General features: G+C 41.6%; 1 pseudogene; it reads left to right on the top strand.

Moving 5' to 3' along the window:
* Positions 1–18,369: 18,369 nt before the first annotated feature.
* On the top strand, positions 18,370–18,474 carry LOC129704945 (U2 spliceosomal RNA; annotated as a pseudogene).
* The last annotated feature ends 4,983 nt before the right edge of the window (positions 18,475–23,457 follow it).

Genomic DNA, 23,457 nt, shown 5'->3' on the forward strand with positions numbered 1-23,457 from the left:
TCCAAATGCTGTTCTGACATTACCCTCACAGAACTATATTATAGCTTGTTAAAATGACATAGTGTTTGGGTTTGTTATTTTTGGGTTCTTATTCTCTTTGCTCCTTTTTTAAGTTGAAGTGGGTGAGAGGAGGGTGGTTGTCAGACAGGTTTTACGTGAATATGTTTGCTTTCATCTTAAGGTCAGATCTCTCCTCCTTCATCTAAAAGAATCTAACAGACCTTAATGAGTGCTTTATAAAATCACCGTCATTGTTAAATGATTGGAGTTATTTCAACCATTATGCTGCTTAGTTGTCCTGATGTATTAACACTGCTGTATCATCCTTCTCTAGAGATGGAGCAGTTTTACTATAAGAACTTGAGAAAAATGTTATAGCAAAATCTCTTTTTGCATACAGTTCAGTAAAAGTCATACTACACAAAGGCACAATCATACTTAAGTACAAGTGTAAGAAAGTAGATTGCACTGAGGTTGTATATCTAGTTAACAGAATCTCTCCAAACTGCAGAAAAAAAAGACCCATAAAATAAGTTTCCTCTTTAATACCTGGCATGTTTGATAGGAACTTATTGTCTTGAATTAAAATGGGATTGATGGTATCATCAAATGTAGCCTAATTACAATATGGACATGAAACTTTTCATCTGAAGTCATCATCAATATAAATAATAAATCACCATGGGTAACATCTAATATCAATATCAATAACAGAAAATATGCTGATTCAATTACATCATTGTACAGGGACAGCATTTATATAAACTTCAGTTTCAGTGTAAATTAGATTTAATTTACCTGAATCTGTTGCAGGTTATGATAAATCCTGATGAATAGAACAATGGCCAGATGTTGTGTCTTCCTTAATGCTACTTGTTCAATTAATCCGCATTCTGTTCATAATTATTATTGACCATGGACAATAAACTTGGGGGAACTGCCAAAACATTCATGAATCAAAATCAAAAGCATGCTGGAAGTAAATACAAAATAATGAGCAGTCTTGTTGTTCAACCTTTGTTTAACCTTTTAGACATGAAAGTAAATTAAACATTGTCTGGATTTGTGTGGTTTGAAAAATGAATACTTCAGTATTCTATTCCAATATCAGGGCATTGTATAACTGTTCTCCAATGGCTTGAACAACTGGAAAGTTATTTTTAGACTATTTTTAGGCTTTTCAAATAAAACAATGATTTTGATGCATGTTTGTCCAATATTTAATAAATAAAGAAAGAAAATACTGTAACCCTCAGCAGATCAGGACACAGCATTAGGAGTTATTGTCTCATAGTTTACCTGAAAACCCAGAGAAAGGAGGGAAGGGCAGTGTGTGTGAAGTGAGGGAAGGTGAGGAAAACAACAATGTTGTTTTTAGGTTAGGTTAGAAAATTTAAGAAACTTCAGTGTAGCTGAATTTTAGATATATTGTAACATTAATGGCATTTAGAATGACTTGGCAGTTCTCCATTGCAAATATATTCATGAATGAGAGATTTATAGTTGCCTGGCTAACATTGTCTTGGCAATATATATATTTCTGTCTGTATATTTACCTTTCCAATAGGGCAGTTGGCCAATAATTCCTACTGACGGCTTCTCATAGATGTTACTGAATTATTTAGCTCATCACTTTTTTTGAACTTTCCCATAGATGCCCACTCATGTCCAACTGTAAGCATACAGCCAAAGGTGCGACTTTAGAACAATACTGAGGAGGTTCTACACTATTGGAGTAAATATATCCATAAAAACACATGAAACAGATTGGGGGAAATACAACATGCAGTGCCATTCTTTTGAACAGCTGTATGGTTGCTGAGAGTCTTGGGCATTCTTCAACCAATGGTTCAATGGTACTTTATTGCCACATATGCGTAGGTACAGTGATAATCTATTTTTGCATACAGTTCAGTAACAGTCTTACTATACAAAGGAACAATCATACTTAAGTACAAGTGTAAGAATGTAGATTAAGCTGAGGTAGTATACAAGAGTCACCACGTTTCTGGCTCCATCTTGTCCCCTTCAAGTTCAGCGTTTATACTGGGGTATTAAATACCATTGTCCTGGCAGTGGTACTGATTTGGAGTTACAGGCAATGGCCTGGCGATGTTGATGTCCTCCACTGCTGCTTCACTGTTCTGTGCTACTGCAGGTGGTGTCGCTCAGCCACTTGGATTGGCACCTTATCTAATCGAGTCCCAGGCTGCTGCATGGCCTCCAGCAACCCACTCCACTTACACCTCGATTCGAATAGATTGACTCGCGAAAGCACTGTCCCTAACCTTAGAAGGCCACCGCTCGGCCTCCATGCCCCAGGGTACCTCCCGCAGCTAATCTTGAAACACCCAGAGCACCACTGAATCAGCCTTCACATCACTTTTTCAACAGACTTGTGTAATATGAATTGCTGCCACATTTGTTCCAAAACAACATTAATTGCACTAACAAGAAATTCATTGGTGTTGAGCATTGAGAGAAAGGGTAGGCTAGGACTTTATTCCTTGGAGTGCTCAAAGCTGAGGGGTGATCTTATAGAGACGCATAAAATCATGAGGAGGAAATATAGGCTGAATGCATATGGCTTTTACCCAAAGTAGGGGAATCAAGAACCAGAGGAATATAGGAGGGAAAGATATAACCTGAGGGGCAACTTTTTCACATAGGGTGGTGGGTATGTGGAATGAGCTGCCAGAGGAAGTAGTTGAGGTCAGTACTATAACACCATTTAAAAGGTATTTGGACAGGTACATGGATAAGAAAGGTTTACAGGGATATAGGCCAAATGCAGGCAGGTGAGACTAGCGTAGATGGGGGTCTTGGTTGGCATAGGCAAGTTGGGCCAAAGCGTCTGTTTCTTTGCTACATTCCCAATATTTATGATTTTTGGTAATAACTGTTATGTTGTGAAAAGTTCTATCCATGCGCGTTCTTTTTTTCTTTGAATTCATTTCTGGGTCTCCCTCGCTTTAAAATTAATATGAAGTGGAAATGTTTCCATTACGTCAATACCAAGAAGATAGAACTGTGTACTACCAGAGACTTGTCCTCTATTGCTTGAATTATGTCAAACCTAATACATCATGGACTCTATCGAGCAAATCTTAACGTGCAGAAGTAACTCTGAGGACTTATTATTCACATCAGTCTCCGGATAATTATTTAAATAATTTTCACAAACCAACAAACCAGCGTAAAAAGTCTTCCACATTTTACCCATCCTCCCCCCCCCCCCCCGAGTAAATCAAATTAGTTCTCTAGGAAATACTGGCACATCATAACACAGTTCTCACATCCCCAGGGTCATCTTTGATCAGAAACTCTGTTCAATCAATCACATAAATACTGTGGCAATATGAACAGATACCGCAGTAAATAACTCACCTACTGACACTCCGTGATCTACAATGCAAGATTCAGGAAGGTGATGGAATGCTCGCCACTGTCAGAATGACAGTAGATTCAATAAGTACAGCTGTCAGAGAATGGGGTTGAGAGGGAAAGATAGATCAGCCATGATTAAATGGCGTAGTCAACTTGATGGGCTGAATGGCCTAATTCTGCTCCCAAAACGTAGGAAGCATGATGCCATCCAGGAAAAAATAGCCCACTTCATTTGTACCCCATTTACCACCCTCAATGTTCATTTTCACCAACACTTGCTGCATTGTCTACCATCAACAAACCTCTATACAGTAAAATATGCAAATTACTCTGATAGAAGCTCCCAAACACCTGAGCACTGCTGCCATCAAGGACTTCAGATGCTTGGGGACAATACTACGAGCATGTTTCCTTCAAATTACATACCATCCCGAGTCGGAAGTTAATTTCCGGTCCTTCATTATTACTGAGTTTAAATCCTAGAAAGCCCTCCTTAAATACACTATGAAAATACATCATCAGAAAAGCTGCAGTTATTCCGGAAGGCTTCTCAAGGACAATTAAGAATGGACACTAAAAGATGGCCTTGCAAGTGATGCCCAGATCCTGAAAATGTGAACTAATAAACAAAGATGCTGTAGATGCCTAGATGCTTGTAAGTGAGTACCATGAGCTAAGGACAGGAGCAGGCACAACATTAACACCTGAAGAATGCATGCAGCGTAGAGAGATCCTGATTACAGCATTAGGTCTATTTCACATTAGCTTGGAAAAATCAGAGCTCAGGACTTAAGTTAATCCCCTTTTATTCTTTCACAGCCAAATATATCATCTTTTTCAGCACAAACAGGGGATTAAATTTAGGAGTGTTTGCAAAGTTTGATGCAGTAGCAAATGATAATTTTGCCACAGCTTTCGAATGCACAAGAAAAGCTCAATATATTGACGGGAACGTATTAGACTTTCAAAGGGTCTGATAGATAGCCTTAGGTGAAATGTTGATACCTTTCTCTTTAGTTATTGACTGACCCATTGTGCATTTCCAATGTTTATTTGAGTTCCTGTTTGTTTTGTAAAGATTTAATTATCTTCCAGTTTAGTGCAGATATTGAAAGGAAACGCTAAACGATTAGCGATAGCACAGAAGGTACTGGTGCCGTATTTATCATCAGTGCAGTTAAAATGCAGAGGATGTGGAGAACAACATTTAATCAATCCATGCTCCATTCGATATTGGCAATTCAACGGTATCTTTGGAGATCAGAGAACAGGTAAATTTCATAATCTAACCTAACCTTGAGTATAGAAGTTGGGAGGCCATGTTGCAGTTTTATAAGACGTTGGTAAGACCGCATCTAGAATATTGTGTTCAGTTCTGAGCACCATGTTATAAGAAAGATATTGTCAAGCTTGAAAGGGTTCAGAAAAGATTTACGAGGACATCGCCTGGGCTAGAGGGTGTGAGCTACCGAGAGAGATTGAGTAGGCTGGATCTCTATTCCATGCAGCACAGGAGGATGAGGGTGATCTTATAGAGGTATAGAAAATCATGTGACGAATAGATCGGGTAGTCGCACAGAGTCTATTGCCAGAGTAGGGGAATCAAGGACCAGAGGACATAGGTTAAGGTGAAAGGGAAATGATTTCAAAGGAATCCGAGGAGTAACTTTTTCACACAAAAGGTGGCGGGTGCATGGAACAAGCTGCCAGAGGAGGTAGTTGTGGCTGGGGCTATCCCATCATTTAAGAACAGTTAGACTGGTACATGGATAGGACAGGTTTGGAGGGATATGGACCAAGAGCAGGCAAATGGGACTAGTGCAGCTGGGACATTGTTGGCCAGTGTGGGCAACTTGGGCCGAAGGGCCTGTTTCCACACTCACTCTGACATTGTGACTCTAACTATGAAATTGACCAATTGAAAACTGCTTGTGTCAAGACATTGATCAGGATACAAATTAAATCTGCAGAAAGCATAGCGTAGCTAACGGAATAAATAAAACGTTAAGATTTCCTGCATGATCAGCAAAGTTTCAGCGTGGCAACCCAGTGACACAGCTGGTGGACCTGTTGTCACAGATTCAATGCTGAGCTCAGATGCCACCTGCGTGGAGTTTGTAGCTTCTCCCTGCAACCACCTGAGTGCTTTGGTTTCCTCCCACTTTATGAAGGCAAATGGGTTGACAGCTTTATAGTATACAGATTAGTTTATTGTCACGTGTTCCGAGGTACAGTGAAAAGCTTTTGTTGGTTAATTGGCTGCTGTAAATTGCACTGACAGCTGAGTGATAGAGTACAGCAGAAGGACAGGAATACGTGGAGAATGAGTCACGGGTAAAATTAGTGAATGATGAGTGGGCTAAAACAAAGTAACGGAAATAATGAAATGACCAGATCACTTATATTGATTATGTTGGTGAAGTGCTAACCAGAAATGCAGTTGCAGTTGCAAAAATTGAACTGGAGTTGAAACTATCAACAGTACTGAGCAAAGTGATTCATCTGCACTCTGGGCTCAGTCTCTTCTGCAAATGATTTGAGAATCTTTCACTCAAGAAGCACCAACAATCCATTGTTGTACCAGATCACAACAAGGGCTGCCAATGTGAATGCTGGAGATAGTTGATGGATCATTTTAGTCACCTTGGCTTATATTTCCAGCAAGCTTGCAAATTCCCTAGATACCAGCCATCGCTCTACAATCTTACTAGCACTGTGTTGAAACTGACAATGCAAACTGTCCAAGAACCCACAGCGATCATTGTGTAATCGAACAGGTGCATTAAAGCAGTTCACATAAGTAGAAAGTTCTCAAGGGGCCAGAAATGCATTTGTTTCCTGTGAAGAGGAAGCACTTCTTCCCGATGGTGACATTACTCAGTGGATGTGATTCCCCAACCAGGGGACAGAACAAGAGAAACCATGTTGAGTCAAACAGCATGGAAACAGTCCATCCAGCCCACCGAGTCCGTGTAGATGATTGACCACTATTTTACGTATCCCACAGTAACAATTATTCTTTTATTCTTTTCACATTTTCTTCTTCCCAGATTCCTCCACTTACCAGCACATTAGGGGCAATTTACTCTGGCTAATTAACATGCCAAGCCACACATTTTTGGGATGTGGGAGGAAACCAGAACACATGGGAGAACATGGAAACTCCATGCAGTCAGAGCCCAAGTTCTGGATTGAATACAGAAATGGGGCACTGTGAGGCAGTAGCTGTATCAGCTACATCACAATGCTGACCCTAATCACCATAATCAGGCATGTAATTGGGGATGGAGATAAATTAAAGCAGATGTTTGTGTCACAAGTGTTTGTATTTTTCAGTTTTTATATTTGGTTCAGTCATGGCAGTTACTTTCAGGTTTTTATTAGCATTTGGCAAAAATTAACTTTATATTAGATTCAACAGCATTGAAGAGGTGCATCAACTTTCAATCCCTATAAAGCAGAGTTTAAATGAAGCCAGTGGGGACCGAATTTGCAGAGCTGCTCAGGCTTTATTAGAAGCATTTCTTTTTGAAATGTATCTCCTGTGTGATTGCAGGTTTGCTTTTTATTTTGCTTTCACCTGCACATTTACTCTCTGGGCTTTGTCATGCAGGTCACCCAGCTGACCAGCCCAACTCACAGATAAACATATCATCTGCGAGCACATTTTAAATGCTATGTGTGGTATTCTTAAAGCGAAGGAGATGAAAATATAATTTTAGCACAGGTTGCCAGAGCAGAATTTTATCAAAGTGCGGAAACAAATGAATAAAACATTCATTTGCAGAGCCTAAGGGAGAGTAATTTTCTTATTATATATATATTGGTTGCAATTCAAAGGTTCTATCCCAATGGCAACTGTACTAACCAGGTAATTACTTGCTTTCAACTCTTAATTTATGATAATCTAGAACAGAAAATGACTCCCTTACCGAGGTCAGACTACAGTGATTCACCCAGTAAAGTATGAGAAGAAGGCTTAATTTTACTGGTGTGTGTGGCTTTACCTATAAAGACCAATGCTCATATCATAGCAGAAGTGTTTGCAGCAAAATATAGCGTCACACAGCTTAAGAAGAATCTAATGTTTTAAAAACATTGAATCTTCATGCCAGTCTTTCAGCATTCCTGATCCTTTCTAATACGTGGTACTTAATTGCTGAAAAGCAATACATTTAATGATAAGGAAGGCCAATGAATCCTACAACAGTTCCCACTTTTTGAAGGATGAACACGCATATTTAGCTCCTAATTGATGCTTTTACATTTGACAGTCCAGGAACCTTTTTGATTGATTGATTGATCTTATTTGTATCTTTAATTTGGATGGTTTCTGTTCCTAATTTATTGTATTACCTTTTTACATGGACTGAGATAAACACACAAAAACAAATTATATATACATTATAGATAATTGCTGCACTGGCACAGTCGCACATTTTCCATTAGAAAATGGTGTTGATTTTGAGTTTCTTCCAGACATCTGTGAACACTCTTGGTTACACCCATCATATGCTTCTTGTCTGCCTTATCACTGTTCCCGGTGAGAATTTGCACCATTATCTCAACTTCTTGAATCCTTTCTGAATATTTTACCATCAAGCTTTCCCCCTGTGATCACCTCAGATAATTAAATGTGTTTCTTTAAAATGTTTCCTAAAATGTTGCCTATTTCCTTCGCTCCGTGGATGCTGTCTCACCCGCTGAGTTTCTCCAGCATTTTTGTCTACATTTGTTGGCAACATCTTGGCCAAAGAGACAAAGGACCCTACACCAGCTCCTAGGTTAGTGCTCCCAAATCAAGCTTTAACTTAGCACCAGTTATAGTCAATCTATTAATTGCTGACAATTGCAGTATAAAGTACTGCAACCTGAAAAAAAAATCATCAATAAACTGCTCCAATTCATCTCTATTATTATCTTTCACCCTTTAATTTTCAATTGATTGAAAGAACCAAAGGCAAAGTCCAGAGCAGTAATCATTGATTTTAATTTGCTATAAATGTTTAAAACTGCAAAAATGTAATCATCATGGTGATTTAATACTTTCTATTAAAAACCTCAAAAGCAGAGTTTTAAAATTGCTTTATGGATGATTGCTCTCAGCAGTATTATCTTGATAACATTCCAAGGATTCTTCTGCAGTTAATTGGTGAACGGTAATTAGTAATATCCTGAGTTAATTTTTAAAATAGTGCAGATGAAAGAGGTTGTGATTCAAAATGGCTTTGTGTTGAACATTTCTAACACTTACATCTGTACAAAATCATGAGAGGAATAGATCGGGTATTGCAGTCTTTTGCCCAGAGTAGGTGAATCGAGGACCAGAGGAGATAGGTTTAAGGTGAAGGGGAAAAGTTTTAATAGGAATCTGAGGAGTAACTTTTTCCACAGAGGGTGGTGGGTGTATGGAACAAGCTGCCAGAGGAGGTAGTTGAGGCTGGGACTGTCCCAACGTTTAAGAAACAGTTAGACAAGTACATGGATAAGACAGGTTTGGAGGGATGTGGACCAAATGCGGGCAGGTGGGACTAATGTAGCTGGGACATATTGGCCGGTGTGGGCAAGTTGGGCCGAAGGGCCTGTTCTCACGCTGTATCATGACTCAATCTATTGAATCAAATGGATTATGCCCTTAATAGATTCTGTGTGAACATCGTGATACAACTCTACTTGTCTTTAGTGAGACCACACTTGGATTATTAAGTGCAGTTCAACCCCATCTGTAGGAAGGATGTCATTAAGATAGAAATTGTGCAGTAGATATTCTCCAGGACAGTACCTGGGCTCGCGGGCTTGAGTTCTAGGCAGAGGTTAAATAGGTTGAGACTTTTTCCTTTACAGGGTAGGAGGCTGAGAGGTGACCTTATAGCAGTGTGCAAGATCATGAGGGGTATGGATAAAGTAACTGATCGCAGTCTTTTGCCCAAGGTAGAGAATCCTAAAACTAGAGAGCATTGGCTTGGTAATAGGGGAGAGATTTAAGAGAAGCCTCAGGACAACTTTTTCACTAGAGTGTAGTCCATATCTGGAATAAGATGCCAGTGGAAGAGTCAAGAGTGTTTTATTGCCATCTGTCCCAGATAGAACAATGAATTTGTACTTGATGCAGCACAGACTTTCATTCAGAAAGTTCAGACTTTCTGAATGCAATATATATATATATATATATATATATATATATATATATATATAGCATTCAGAAAGTATTCTGACCCCTTCACATTTTGTTACATTACAGCCTTGTTTTAAAATTGATTAAACTCTTTTTTTTCCAATCATCAATCATCAACAATACCCCAGAATGAAAACAGGTGTTTAGGAATTTTTGCAAATTAAAAAGAAATAACTGAAATATCACATTTACATAAGTATTCAGACCCTTTACTATGACGCTCAAAATTGAGCTGAGGTTCATCCTGTTTCCATTGATTATCCTTGAGATGTTTCTCCAACTTGATTGGAGTCCACCAGTGGTAATTGGACATGATTTGGAAAGACACACACACCCGTCTATATAAGGTCTCACAGTTGACAGTGCATCTCAGAGCAAAAACCAAGCTTTGAAGATGAAGGAATTATCCGTAGACCTCCGAGACAAGATTGTGTCGAGACACAGATCTGGGGAAGGGTATAAAACAATTTCTGCAACATTACAGTTCCTGAAGAGCACAGTCATACTTAAATGGAAGAACTTTGGAACCACCAGGACTCTTCAGAGAGCTGGCCTCCCGGACAAACTGAGCAATCGCGGGAAAAGGGCCTTGGTCAGGGGGGTGACCAAGAACCCGATGGTCACTGACAGAGCTCCAGAGTTCCTCTGTGGAGATGGGATAACCTTCCAGAAGGATAACTATATCTGCAGCACTCCACCAATCAAGCCTTTGTGGTAGAGTTCCCAAACGGCACCAACTCCTCAGTTAAAAGCACATAGCAGCCTGCATGGAGTTTGCCAAAAGGCATGGGAAACAAGATTCTTTGGTCTGATGAAACCAAGATTGAACTCTTTGGCCTGAATGCCAAGCGTCACGTCTGGAGGAAACGAGGCACCGCTCATCACCTGGTCAATACCATACTTATGGTGAAGCATGGTGTCAGGATCATGCTGTGAGGATGTTTGTGGAGAGGGTCATGGGAAGATGTGATGGCTGCGATGGCTCTGGGTCCGGCTGGAGCTGGGGGTCGGGGGTAAGTAACCCTAGCCCCAACTCTAACCCCTACCCTAACCCTAATCCTAGCCTTAACCCTAGCCCGAGCCCCAGCTCTAGCGCTAGCCCCAGCCCTAGTCCCAGCCCCAGCCTTACCCTCAACCTTTACCCTCAGCCCTAGCCCGAACTCTATCCCTAAAGATCGTTTAGTCATCTCCATCACATGACTCTCCCAAACTTGATTATCTCCACCATGCTGTGTCATATCCGTCACATTAGTGTTTTATGCTCATAATGTGTAAAATAATACAACAATTACCATAATTATCAATTGTAATTAATAAATGAGCAGTATGCTTCGTCTATTCATCTGAAGTTAATATTGTTTTAGAGGAAGTTGGTGAAAAGTTATGTGAAGGTTACCATTCTTGCTGATAATCTCTACTTTATTTTGGCAGTAAACTGTTACGAAGGTTTAAAATCAATGCGTTAGACTGCTATTTTTTTTTGTGTTTTATTTGAGGAAGATACTCTATAATTTGAAAGACTACGACAAAAATTTGATTTTATATTCTTAAATCAGTTATATTTTGCAGTGTTCATCATAAAAAATATGACGGCTATGACTGAATGCAATGAGCAACCTGGAAAAAGAAGAGGAAAAAATAAATTAAATTCCCTAAAAGATTGCACCAAACATATTGTTCTCATTGTAGAGATGTTCATCCATGTGAAACAACAGTCAAAGTTGCAAAAATGTAAGTTTTACTAGACTAAGTGGGACCCATTGGGTCCCATGTTCACATGTCCAGTGTAGGTCCCCCAATGCAATATTCCACCTCCACCAATTCCAGAGGACTAGTATGGACATTGTTGGCTGAATGGATTAATGGGCTGGCAGCTCAGTCACTCAGGCCTGGTGGGGCTGGCAGCTCCGTCACTCAGGCCTGGTAGGCTGGCAGCTCAGTCACTCAGGCCTGGTATACTGGCAGCTCAGTCACTCAGGCCTGGTATACTGGCAGCTCTGTCACTGTGTGGGCCTGGTATACTGGCAGCTTAGTCACTGGTGGGCTGGCAGCTCAGTCACTCAGGGCTGGTGGGCTGGCACTTCACTCACGGCTATTCCTTGAAATTCCATTTCAAGCAGAGTGCAGGCCATCACATTCAATTTCACAGCATTTCAGGCAGAGTGACAAATAATCTCCGTAATCTTCTCAGGGGCGCTGATGTGCTTTCTTTATAATTGCATCAGTGTGCTAGGTCCAGGAAAGATCGTCGGAAATATGCATGCCCAGGAATTTGATGTTTTTGACTCTCCATCATCACCATGATATAAACAGGATTGTGGCTCCTCAACCTTCCTCTTCAAAGCTGTAGAAGCAAATACAATGACAACTTTTCAAATACATTTGGTCAGGTTGGAAAGGGTTTAGAAGCTATGGGCTGGGCAGGCAAATGGGACTCGCCCAGTATTTTCAATTTAGTTGGCGAGAATAAAGTAGGCTGGAGGGCCTGTTTCTGTGCTGCATAGCTCCACGACTTTACGACTTTTTGAGTTTGTAAAATAAACCAGCAAATCGCACTGGTTTTAGTTCTTTGACAAACTTTGTGTCATATTTTACTACACATTAAATTCCATTAAATTAAATTACATTTTACTGCAAATGAACTTCAATGTGGCAAGCTCTATTATGTGATAATTTATCAAATAGCTTTTGAAATGTCAAATACAAAACACCATTATTCTCATCAACCATTATTATCATCCATTATGTCATCAAAAACTCCATCAAGTTAGTCAAACAATTTTCCTTCAACAAGCATTTTTTGCCATTTATTAATCATGCATTTGCAAGTGGCAATTGTCTTGTATTGTGTCTGAGAGATCCCCCACCCCCACACAAAATTACTAACCCATTGCTTCTTTGCATACACAGATTGATTTTTGTAACGTTATATATTTTATTTCTGATTGCAACACACAACCATTTTTGTTGCTAGAGTACAAAATTAAAATCACTTTTATTCACTAGAAATAAGCCACCAAAACAGAAAGGTTTCTTCCTTAGATTATACTTTATTTCTGATTGCTCATATAAGCTATTGTGTTATGAGAGCAGAACATTTATATAACTATTATTCAATAGAAAAAAGCCATCAAATCAGAAATTCGATAGAAATTAAATGAAGTTGGAAAAATGTTTGTGGACAAGGTGTCCCGTGAGTTACTAAGTAAGCGTAGAATCATCCACTCGTAAGTCTGGCTAGCTCTTACCATCATTTGAAAGGATCCAAAGTTAAGACAACACTGAAATGGAATGAAAGGGAAAAAACACGGCTCTGTTTGTCAAATATTTAATGTCAGATGTACAGAGAAAATGTTGCCCCCGGTAATATCTTTGCCCATAGATTTTTGAAAGCTTTGCTAATGGACCAGGTTGAAAGGACAAAAAAAGACACAAAGGTCTGGAGTTACGCAATGGGTCAGGCAGTATCTCTGGAGAATATAGATGGTTGATGTGAGTCCTGACCCTTCCTCGGACCAATAGTGCGGTGGTGGGGAAGAGGGGGGAAGAGAGGAGGGGCAGGATAAAGACTGCCAAGTGATAGGTTGATATAGGTGAGGAGGATATTTGATAGGCAGGTAGTCGGACAAAGACCAGAGATGAAAATATAGACGAAATTAGACAAAAAAATTGAAGAGTTGTAAATTGTGAAACAAGGAATTAATGTAGGTGGAGGGCGAGGGGAAGCAGGGAAATGTGTGTAAGTCCTGGTGGGGCATAGGGGAGGGATGAAAAGAAAGGGGAGGTGGGAGCAGAAGGGGAGGGGTGAGTTTAAAATTACCCAATATTACAGAACTCAACTTTCACATTGCTGTGCTGCAAACCACCCAAGTGGAACACGGGGCACCATTCCTCCTGCTTGCGTACGGCCCCACTCTGGCAACGGAGGAGGTCCAGGACAGAAAGGTCAGTATGGGAATGGGAACAGGATGCAAAATGTCTAGCAACCGGAAGATCCAGCAGGACCCAATGGACCAATTTCAGCTAAACAAATGCTGAGTCTCCCCGATGTACAAAATGCCACATCGGGAACACCGGAGTAGATGAAGTTGGAAGTGAACCAACATCATCGTATTTTATCTAATGTTCTAATTTCTGTTCCTGCAAAATCATTGTGTGAACATTGGCTCCTACATTTCCTCAGTTACAATAGCAACCACAACTGAACAGCACTTCACTGAAAAATTTCATGTGCCAAAATGTTTTATCCTGCAAAAGTATTTATTTAGCATAATTATATGCAGTATCAAAGTGTCCAAGAATCATATTACTACATTCCTTTACCGTTTTACCAATCAGTTTTCAGACTATTGCAATATAAAAGTGGAACTGTCAACTGTATGGAATGGTGTTCCATATGCTGAGACACTACTCTGTGCAATGAAAAGTACTCAAGGCACAATCGGATTTTTGTCTATGCATGGACTGTGTCCTAAGTAAACACAGGCACTACACTATTTAAGGAATAGTGTTTCTCTGCAATACATCAGACTTCCAGTCAGAACAACACCCATCAATCACTGCCCTCTGACACCTATCACCAAAGCAATTTTGGGTCTGGTTTGCCAACACTGCTCGGATTCCTTGTGCCTTAACCTTCTGTACCATCCTACCATGCAGAACTTTGCTTTAGGCCTTACTGAAGTCCATGTTAACCCCGTCTACCACTCTGCCTTAATCAATGACCTCAACAACACTCAGTCAGATAGCTGTGTGAGGCATGACCTCCCCTACACATAGCAAGAGCACAACTTAACAGGACTCCACAGAAGGATTCTTGTGCCCTGACTGGACGTTTGTTATACAATGGCACCTCTTCACGAAGGAAGACACAAACAATCTCCCTGATGTACTAGTGGCCAGAGGATCCAGGGTGACGGAGGAACTGGAAATTCACATTAGGCAGGAAATGGTGTTGGGTAGACTGATGGGACTGAAGGCTGATAAATCGCCAGGCCTTGATGGTCTGCATCCCAGAGTACTTAAGGAAGTGGCTCTAGAAATCATGGACCCATCGGTGATAATTTCCCAACGTTCTATAGATTCAGGATCAGTTCCTGTGGATTGGAGGGTAGCTAATGTTATCCCACTTTTTAAGAAAGGCAGGAGAGAGAAAACAGAATTATAGATCAGTTAGCCTGGCATTGGTGGTGGGGAAGATGCTGGAGTCAATCATAAAAGATGAAATAGCATGGATTTACAAAGCGTAATTTGCGAGCCAAGGACGCGTAAGTGGGACAGGCCCTTTAGATAGAGTGAAGGGATATGGGGAAAGGCAGGAAAGGGTTCTGATTGTGGATGATCAGCCATGATCACAGTGAATGGCGGTGCTGGCTCGAAAGAATGGCTTACTCCTGCACCTAATGATTATTGTCTATTGTCTAATCCTATATCATTCTCCCCGCATTCTTGTCTACTCCACCAGATTCTACTCCTCACTTATGCAGTTGAGGCAACTTATGGTGGCCAATTAACCTACTAATTAACCTACTTAGGATGGGGGATGAAACCAGAGCACGAGGAGGAAACCCACATAACCACAAGAAAACAAGCATATTCCACGCTGGTCTAACGTCAGGACTGAACCCAGGTCTCTGGAACATGAGTCACTCTATTAGCTGCACTGGCATGCAGTCTATAATTAGTGGGTTTATTTTGCATTTAAGACACTAGTTTCTCACTAAACATTGTCCCTCTCAAACCCCATTCAAAGTTCTGTCATGTTTTATTCAGTAGTTAGTGCAGTACATCATGTCAGAAACTGCACTATCCTAAACAATAAGCAAGGAAGTTGCAAATTGGTTCACATCATACTCTAGGTGTGCAAGCACCATTGGTATATTAACTGACCACTTTAACATTGCCTCTAATGTTAGAATAGGCTGGAGGATGTGGGAGCTGACTAATCTGGAAGGCATTGTTGGGAATGTGGGTAGAATAAAATGTTATTAGTGTGGAAGTAATGTAAATGGGTGCTTGATGGTAATTTAGACTATGCCAGATGACTGACTTGGCGCATCAGATACCATAGATCAGATACCATATCCCTGTCAATCCAGCCAAGGAAGCCTGGAAGCACAATCGATAGCTCTTCCCAGCTGAGCTCACAGAAAGCTGTAGGTCACGATCAACAAAAGAAACATTCAAAGCTTTGACATCGCTTCCCCAGGCTCTCTCCTGCTGCATAAATGATTACCTCTATGGTGCAAAGGTGCCGATGATCACAAACTGTTGTAGGGCAGACCGGAAATGTTCTCTCTCTTATCTAACAGCAGAACTAAAGTTAGCAGAAAAGCAAAAAAGGTTACGCTTTTTATACTTTTAATGCATTAAAAAGTAAACACTACTAAGAGCAAATTATGTCAGGGCTGTCAACAGCAGGTGATGTTTGGATGGATAATGGAGACTGAAAACCCAATGGCAAAATAGAGGGTGCACATTTATTCTGTTGAGACTTGCCAAAGCAGGACATATTTTTAAGCCAAAGTGAATAATTGACTCATTTGCAGTGGCAGTCAGCATACTGAAGAAAAAAAAAAGGTGTTTTCAAGCTTGGTGTGAATTACAGACAAGAGAGAATCAGTCATAAATCTGTTTTATATTTTCGAAACCATTACTCACTTAGCAATTATGTTCTGACTGAGCATTTCAAACTGTCAATTGTGAAAGTCAGCCCCTGCTGAACTAATATTACTCTACATTCATTAGACAAAATAGTTTTTCCCTTTCAAAATAACCACACCCATCAACAACAATCTTGCTAACAGTCCAAAATGGAAGTTTACTACACTTTGCACAAGTATCAGAAAATTAAAAACCCTAAGTGTTTCCTGCAGTAACAATCCTTAAAGCTTTTCTGAGTTTAATGTTAATGTGTAGCTCCCTACTATTCAGCTCTGTGGGATAGAAACATAGAAAATTGGTGCCATTCGGCCCTTCAAACCAGTACTGCCATCCAATATCATCATGGTTGATCATCCAAAATCAGTACCCCGTTCCTGCTTTCTCCCAAAATCCCTTTATTCCATACAGATATTTTCTGTACTTACGTACAGAGTTTTTACAGATGTCCTGAAATTTAAAAGGGAGCATTACCTGATAATTTTTTTTTAAAATGACAAAATTGTTGATTTGAAGCAAGAACCCCAAAGACCAGAGAGCCGAGGAGGAAGGCACTAGCGATGACGGACTCTTCCTTTGAGCCTTCCGTTGATGGGACGATCTTGGAGTGATTCTTCAGTAAGTGTCTACTTTGAAATTTCTGGAAACCCGATTATAAAACTTACATTTTGCAACTTTGAATGTTGTTTCACATAGATGAACATCTCTACTATGGGAAACATATGTTTGGCGCAATCTTTTAGAGAATTTAATTCATTTTTACCTCTACTTTTTCCAGGTTGCCCATTGCATTCAGTCATTTCCGTCGCATTTTTATGATGAACAACACTAAAATAGAACTTATTTAAGAATATAAAATTAAATTTTTGTAGCAGTCATCAAATTATAGAGTATCTTCCTCAAATAAACCACCAAAATAAAACTTTTTCAGTCTAATGCATTGAGTTTAATCCTTCGTAACAGTTTACTGCCGAAAAAAGTGGAGATTTTACTTCGGAGTCACGTGAGTGACTTCGTGAAGAACCCGCTTACAACGCATGCGTGTCATTACGCTAACGCATTGCAACTCGTCATTGTCGGGAGGAAGGACGTTCCTCCCAAACGGCGGGGTTTTTGAACCTGCAACAGTAAGGTAAGTGAACATCGTTTCTTTACTTACCTTTTTTCTACAGAAGGCTGTTGGAAGCTGGCGGGGGAGAAGTCTGCAAGCGCCGACAAGGACAGCAGGCTGCCAGCAACGGCCGGTGGCACGACAGTCCCCCTTAGCGGGAGTTCGTGCGACTTCAGCTCCGGGAAGAAAATACCGACAAGGGAGCACTCAGGAGCCGACACAGCCCCAAAGACCGACGCTACATGGGCCTGGGGCTGTGCAACAGGTAAGAAAATTCCTTACCTTTTCTTATTCTTTCCAGGAAGGCTGACAAGCTGCCGTTTCTACAGCAGCAGTCAGCCAGCAACGGAAGTCGGCACCACTGTCTCCCATAACGGGAGCGAGTGCCAACTTCACCCCATACGGGGTGGAGGGAAAAACAGAGCCAACAACCCACAAAACAGTGGGTTGTATTAGGGCTCTGGCACTTTTTAAAATTAGCGGAGAAGGACCAGCCCCGTAAACACCGGGGTCAGTCCGAGGGGCTCGAACCCGACACGGAGGGAACGACGTTCACCAGGGGGAAAAAATTAAAAAGTCGGGAACAGCAGGTAAGAGACTCTGCGTTTCCTTCCACTTACCCTTTAGGTGCAGACATGGACCGGGTCCATGTAAGCTGCAGAAAGACCGCGGAGTGCAGGCAGCCGGCAGGAGAACAGCAACGGCAGCCAGCAGCGGCAGGAGCAGCGGCAGCGGCAGGTGCAGCGGCAGCGGCAGGTGCAGCAGCGGCAGCCGACAACGGCAGGAGCAGCAAAGGCACTTCGATTCCCGGAGGGGAAAACACCTGTGCCCGACTTCGTTCCCGCACCAGGGGGGAAATTCATTTCTGGGGCAGTATGCCAGTCTCGCTTTGGAAGCGAGTCTGGCTTGAAGCAGCGCTAACGGCCAGCGCCGAGGCCAAGGACATTGCAGTGCAGTTGATTGGCTGCAACCGACCGCGAGGGACCAGTAATGTGAGTACCGGGGTCGGTCCCAGCGGGTTTTTTTAGTTACAGATATCGCTTCTTGCGCCTTTTGACTAAGATCAACTATAGTAGCTGTTATTATCAGCTTTAATATCTAATACGTCCCTTATCTAAGGACCATATAAGTAGGAGTGCCCAGAATTGAGGGCATTAGAGTGGAGTTGACCGGCTGCAACGACCGCAAGGGACCAGTACCGTCAGTACGATGGTCGGTCCCAGGGGTCTGAGATAAACGAGCAGCCAGGAGCGCTGAGAGCGTTGGAGCCGGGTTAAAGAAATGGAATAGATGGAATCAGCTGTGCCAGATGTCCTCCACACCGGCCATATCCACTCCACGGAAGGAAGGACAAAGCTGGAGAAGGAGGACCGTGGAACAGCGGGCAGCCAGCAGCAGCCAGCGGCACTTGGATCAACCGTAGTGGGATCAGCTGTGCCCGATGTCGGCCCCGCACGGGCCAGATCCATGCGGCCGAGCGGTAAGGCTAGACACAAATCAAACAAGGTAGTGGACTCGGAAGGGTCCGACTTTGCATAACCACCGGCAACCAGCGCCCGAGAGCGCTGGAGCAGGGAGAAGCGGTGTATGGAGCCTTGCTCCAACGTGATAAACCCACAGCAGTACCTCTTTGAGGGCTGCACAATGCTTCTACCCCATCAGAGGGGAGCACTGTGGGTCAGTTCTGGGCTGACCTGCAAGAGGGGTCCGCAGAACAAAAGACAAGTGGGCAGCAGTTAAGCCCCACATGGGTACCCCGTGCGGGACCCTAGAGATCTCTAACTCTAAAAAAAAAGAGTAGGCAGGACCCTGATGGGCCAGAGCCTGGTAATACAGCGTCCCATGATCCTAACACAGCAGGGACTCTGCTGGACATGGTGGCTGATTACTTTAACCAAGTCAAACATGGGTAGACTTGGATCCAGGATGGCAATAGTATTACTATATGTCTGGCCACAAACGCCAACAAGAAATATTTACAGAGACTGGCCAGACATCTGCCACCTGGCAACGGTGAGGCATTACGGGTGCCCAGTGTAAACCAATGCATTTGGCAGCGTATGGGGACGAACATCAGGAACCAGGACCTCAAGATCCAGAAAACCTTAAAGGCATTGACCGAAGGGATCATAGCATACACCTGCACCCTGGACTAAACGTAGGTAACCAAAGACCATCAAGACGCACTAGCTCTGTTTAGTAATATGCAATATGACCTGAACTACATGTGGAAGGCTGCCATTCAGCCAGCACTGGGACCCCAAAAATGCTACCATTTGCAAACAAAGAACCATGTGTGGACGAAGCCAAGACACTGGGGCTCATCAAGGCCAGCGCAAGGGCCTATTTTGGAGCACGATACCAGCCACAGGCAAGGCCATAAAAAATGTGGCTCATACCAGTGGCAGTGCCAGAAATCAATATAACCCGCAGGATCCTTTTTTAGGGTATGGCCAGGGCGGCCACCCGGGAAGATGCGGAAGCCTCAACCTCCCACACAACCCCGAACAAGAGATATCAAACCAGAACCTCCTTTTCAAAAAACCAAGGAAATAACACAACCACCGGTAACCATGGAGATAGGTGGGTGTGGTTTTCTTCTGTTAAAAAAGGGACCTACGATGGTGGGGGAGGGGAGGTTGCAACACTACAGTTATGTATGGTATATAATCACTACAGATTCATATAATCTCAGCAGTATTCAGGGTTATCTGATAGGATTTACTCATCCCAATAACCACTGTACAACATACACCAGAATGGCATTTTGTACTTACATAAACCAAACAATCTAAAAACCCACATGGTGCTACAAAAATTGTACACAAAAGGTGTGATTGAGCATACTTTTCATGGAACATTAGAATTTGTATCAAACATATTTATTAAAAATAAATTAGAGTGGGGTTGCAGGATTATCATTGATTTTCAACCCTAAACACATTCCTTCAAGATATTCATTTTAAGATGGATACTCTTATTACTGATAAAGACTTGGTGTCAGCTGGGTTTTTCTATATGGCAGGCATTGACTCAATAGAGGAACTTTGGTAATATAGAGCTTACAAAAGGGGCAATCATCAGCCCCAATATTATTTACTAAAATTCTAAAACCAGCTTGGCATTGTTATGTAAACAAAGCCATAGGGTGATGTTTTCCCCCGTTCGGCCCCATCAATGGGGTACTAGGGAAAATTCAACTACACTCGGCATCTGGAATTCTCAGAGTACCCGACTGGCCTACTAAATCATGGTATTCGGTCATACAGGGGATGGTGTTAGAACCATGTTCCCTAATGAACATAGCCAAAAATTATTAATTTATCCAGTGACTGGAGGCAGTCATCCATGCCATAAGACTATGGATTTATTGATTTGTAGAGTCTAAAAGACCCACTACACGGCATTGGGCTGTCAGACAGGACGATGAATCTCATCTCATCTGTACTAAGACTGTCAACACGGAAGCAGTACCTTGGACACATCAAGAAATGGGGCATATACTGCTTGGACAACAACCTCGACCAAAAGGCCAAGAACATTCTGGCCGTATTGGAATTTTAACAAGCCTCCATTATGATAATCAATGGAGCTACAGTGCCATCAATAGTGCCACAAGTGCACTCTCCAATTACCTATCACAAGGAACGGAGCGGCACGCGGTGGGAACGCACCCCTGGTAAGAAAACCAGGTACTCCGAAATCTGGGACGTGGGTGTCGTTTCTCAACATGCTGAGGAGCTTGTAGCTCATAACAGCATTGTCACTTCAGCAACGGACCAGGAAGATGGTTATGCTCATGGTGTTATTTACCGCACAACGAGTCCAGCCATTAAGCGAACTGAGCCTGGACTCCCTGATCATCTCACCCGAGAAACTGGTGTTTGTCATACAGGATTTAATAAAAGAAAACAGACCAGGTTCATCGGGTCAAGTGTTTGAATTTATGGTATACCCATATGACAAACGACTGTGTATAGCAAGACACATCTAACAATACATAGAATATACTAAGAGCATTCGAGGTCAGAGAGTGGCGTTGTTTATCTCTTACAAGAAACCGCATGAAAGGGTCACGACTCAAACTATATCAAGGTGGCTCAAATATGTCCTAAAGATGGCAGGAATAGACACTAATGTTTTAACTCTCATTCCACCAGTGCTGCAGCAACATCCGCAGCAAAAATTGTACAGGTACCCACAGACCAAATCCTCAGAATCGCAGGATGGTCATCCAAAAAGGGTTTTCCACAGGTTTTATAATAAACCAGTTATTTTTTGGAGCCATCATTGTATTCAGAAAACATTTTACGTTCAACAATATAATTTGCCCGAAAGGTTACAGGGCTATGATTCTCCATGTAAAAAATGTATATATTTTTCATTATACCACACAACTTTTTGTATAAGTGTGTTTTAAACTTACTAATTATGCTCTCTCCCAATACCCAAGGCAGTTGTGAAGCATGGACTCGTTCCACGGCATGAGGTCACAGAGCTTTGAAATCTTCACGAAGTCACTCACGTGACTCCGAAGTAAAATAGTAAGATTAAACGAGAACTTACCAGTTTGAAGTTTGATCTGTATTTTATGAGGAGTTACGATGAGGGATTACGTGCCCTCCGCTCCCACCCTCTTATGATCATATCACAAACTGGTATATCTTTGATAATCTTACTATGTTAGATCATTATAGGTTCCTGTGACCTCACACCGCTGCTTTGAAGAATGACACGCATGCGTTGTAAGCGGGTTCTTCACGTAATCCCTCATCGTAACTCCTCATAAAATACAGATCAAACTTCAAACTGGTAAGTTCTCGTTTAATCTTACTATTTTCAGCAAGAATGGTAACCGTCACATAACGTTTCACCAACTTCCTCTAAAACTATTTTAACTTCAGATGAATAGGCAGAAGCATACTGTTCATTTATCAATTACAATTCATATTTATGGTCATTGTTGTATTATTTTACACATTATGAGCATAAAGTACGCATGTGACGGGCATGACACAGTGTGATGGAAATGATTAAGTCCGGGTGTGTCACGTGACGGAGATGACTATAGGGTGATTTTTCAGTAGCTGTCGCCTTTGGACTATACTGCCCACATTGAATCACTGCCTACACTTCAAAGGTACCTGAGTGGCTGGAAAGTACATTGAACTGTCCTAAGCTACAGAAATACAATTCTGTCTTTTAAAAAATAACTGTCATTATTTAAGGGACATGGTCCCAAGCAAGATAGTTTAGTTTCATTTTGTTTATTGTCACGTGTACCGAGGTACAGTGAAAAGCTTTTTGTTGTGTGGTAACTTGTCCGCAAAAAGACAATACATGATTACAGTCGAACCATACACAGTGTACAGATACATGATAAAGGGTATAATATTTAGTGCAAGGTAAAGTCCAATAAAAGATGGTTCGAGGTAGATAGTAGCTCAGGGCTGCTCTCTAATAGTTGATAGAATGGCTCAGTTGCCTTATAACAGCTGGGAAAAACCTGTCCCTGAATCAGGAGGTGTGCGTTTCACACTTCTATACCTCTTGCCTGATGGGAGAGGGGGGAAGAGGGAGTGATCAGGGTGAGACTCATCCTTAATTACTATTGAGAAAAGGACTTCACTGGCCTTTCTCTTCATATGCACTACCCTGCAGAATTCTCTTTGCTTTTCCTGTAACTGTGGAGAGCATCTTGTGACATTTGAAGGTTATTCTGAGATCAATACAAATGCCAATAAAATGCAATACTCTTTCCCGTTGATCCATAAAATCCATCATGGAATGCGGCAGAGTTACAACATCAATGATGTAGCATTGGCACACTTGGCTGGTAATTCAATTATTTTAATCTGCTTTCTTTCCAATGTTATTCAACTGTAAAATTGACATATTTGTTGGCATTAAACAGGATAATATTTATATTTGAACAACCCCATTTAACTCTGAAGATTTGACGAGGGAATTTCAGTCTTTTGATATCATTCTGACCCCAAAGTTATATCTGTGCCGGCGCCTCATGGGATAATGCCATTCCTTGCATAATATTCCTGTTCTCGTGTTTTGGAAAACCCGGCTTCTAAATTGCTATTCGGCGCTCCCAGAATAAAATTATCTGACA

Source organism: Leucoraja erinacea, chromosome 16, assembly GCF_028641065.1.
Source record: "Leucoraja erinacea ecotype New England chromosome 16, Leri_hhj_1, whole genome shotgun sequence".
In the NCBI taxonomy this organism is placed as follows: Eukaryota; Metazoa; Chordata; class Chondrichthyes; order Rajiformes; family Rajidae; genus Leucoraja; species Leucoraja erinaceus.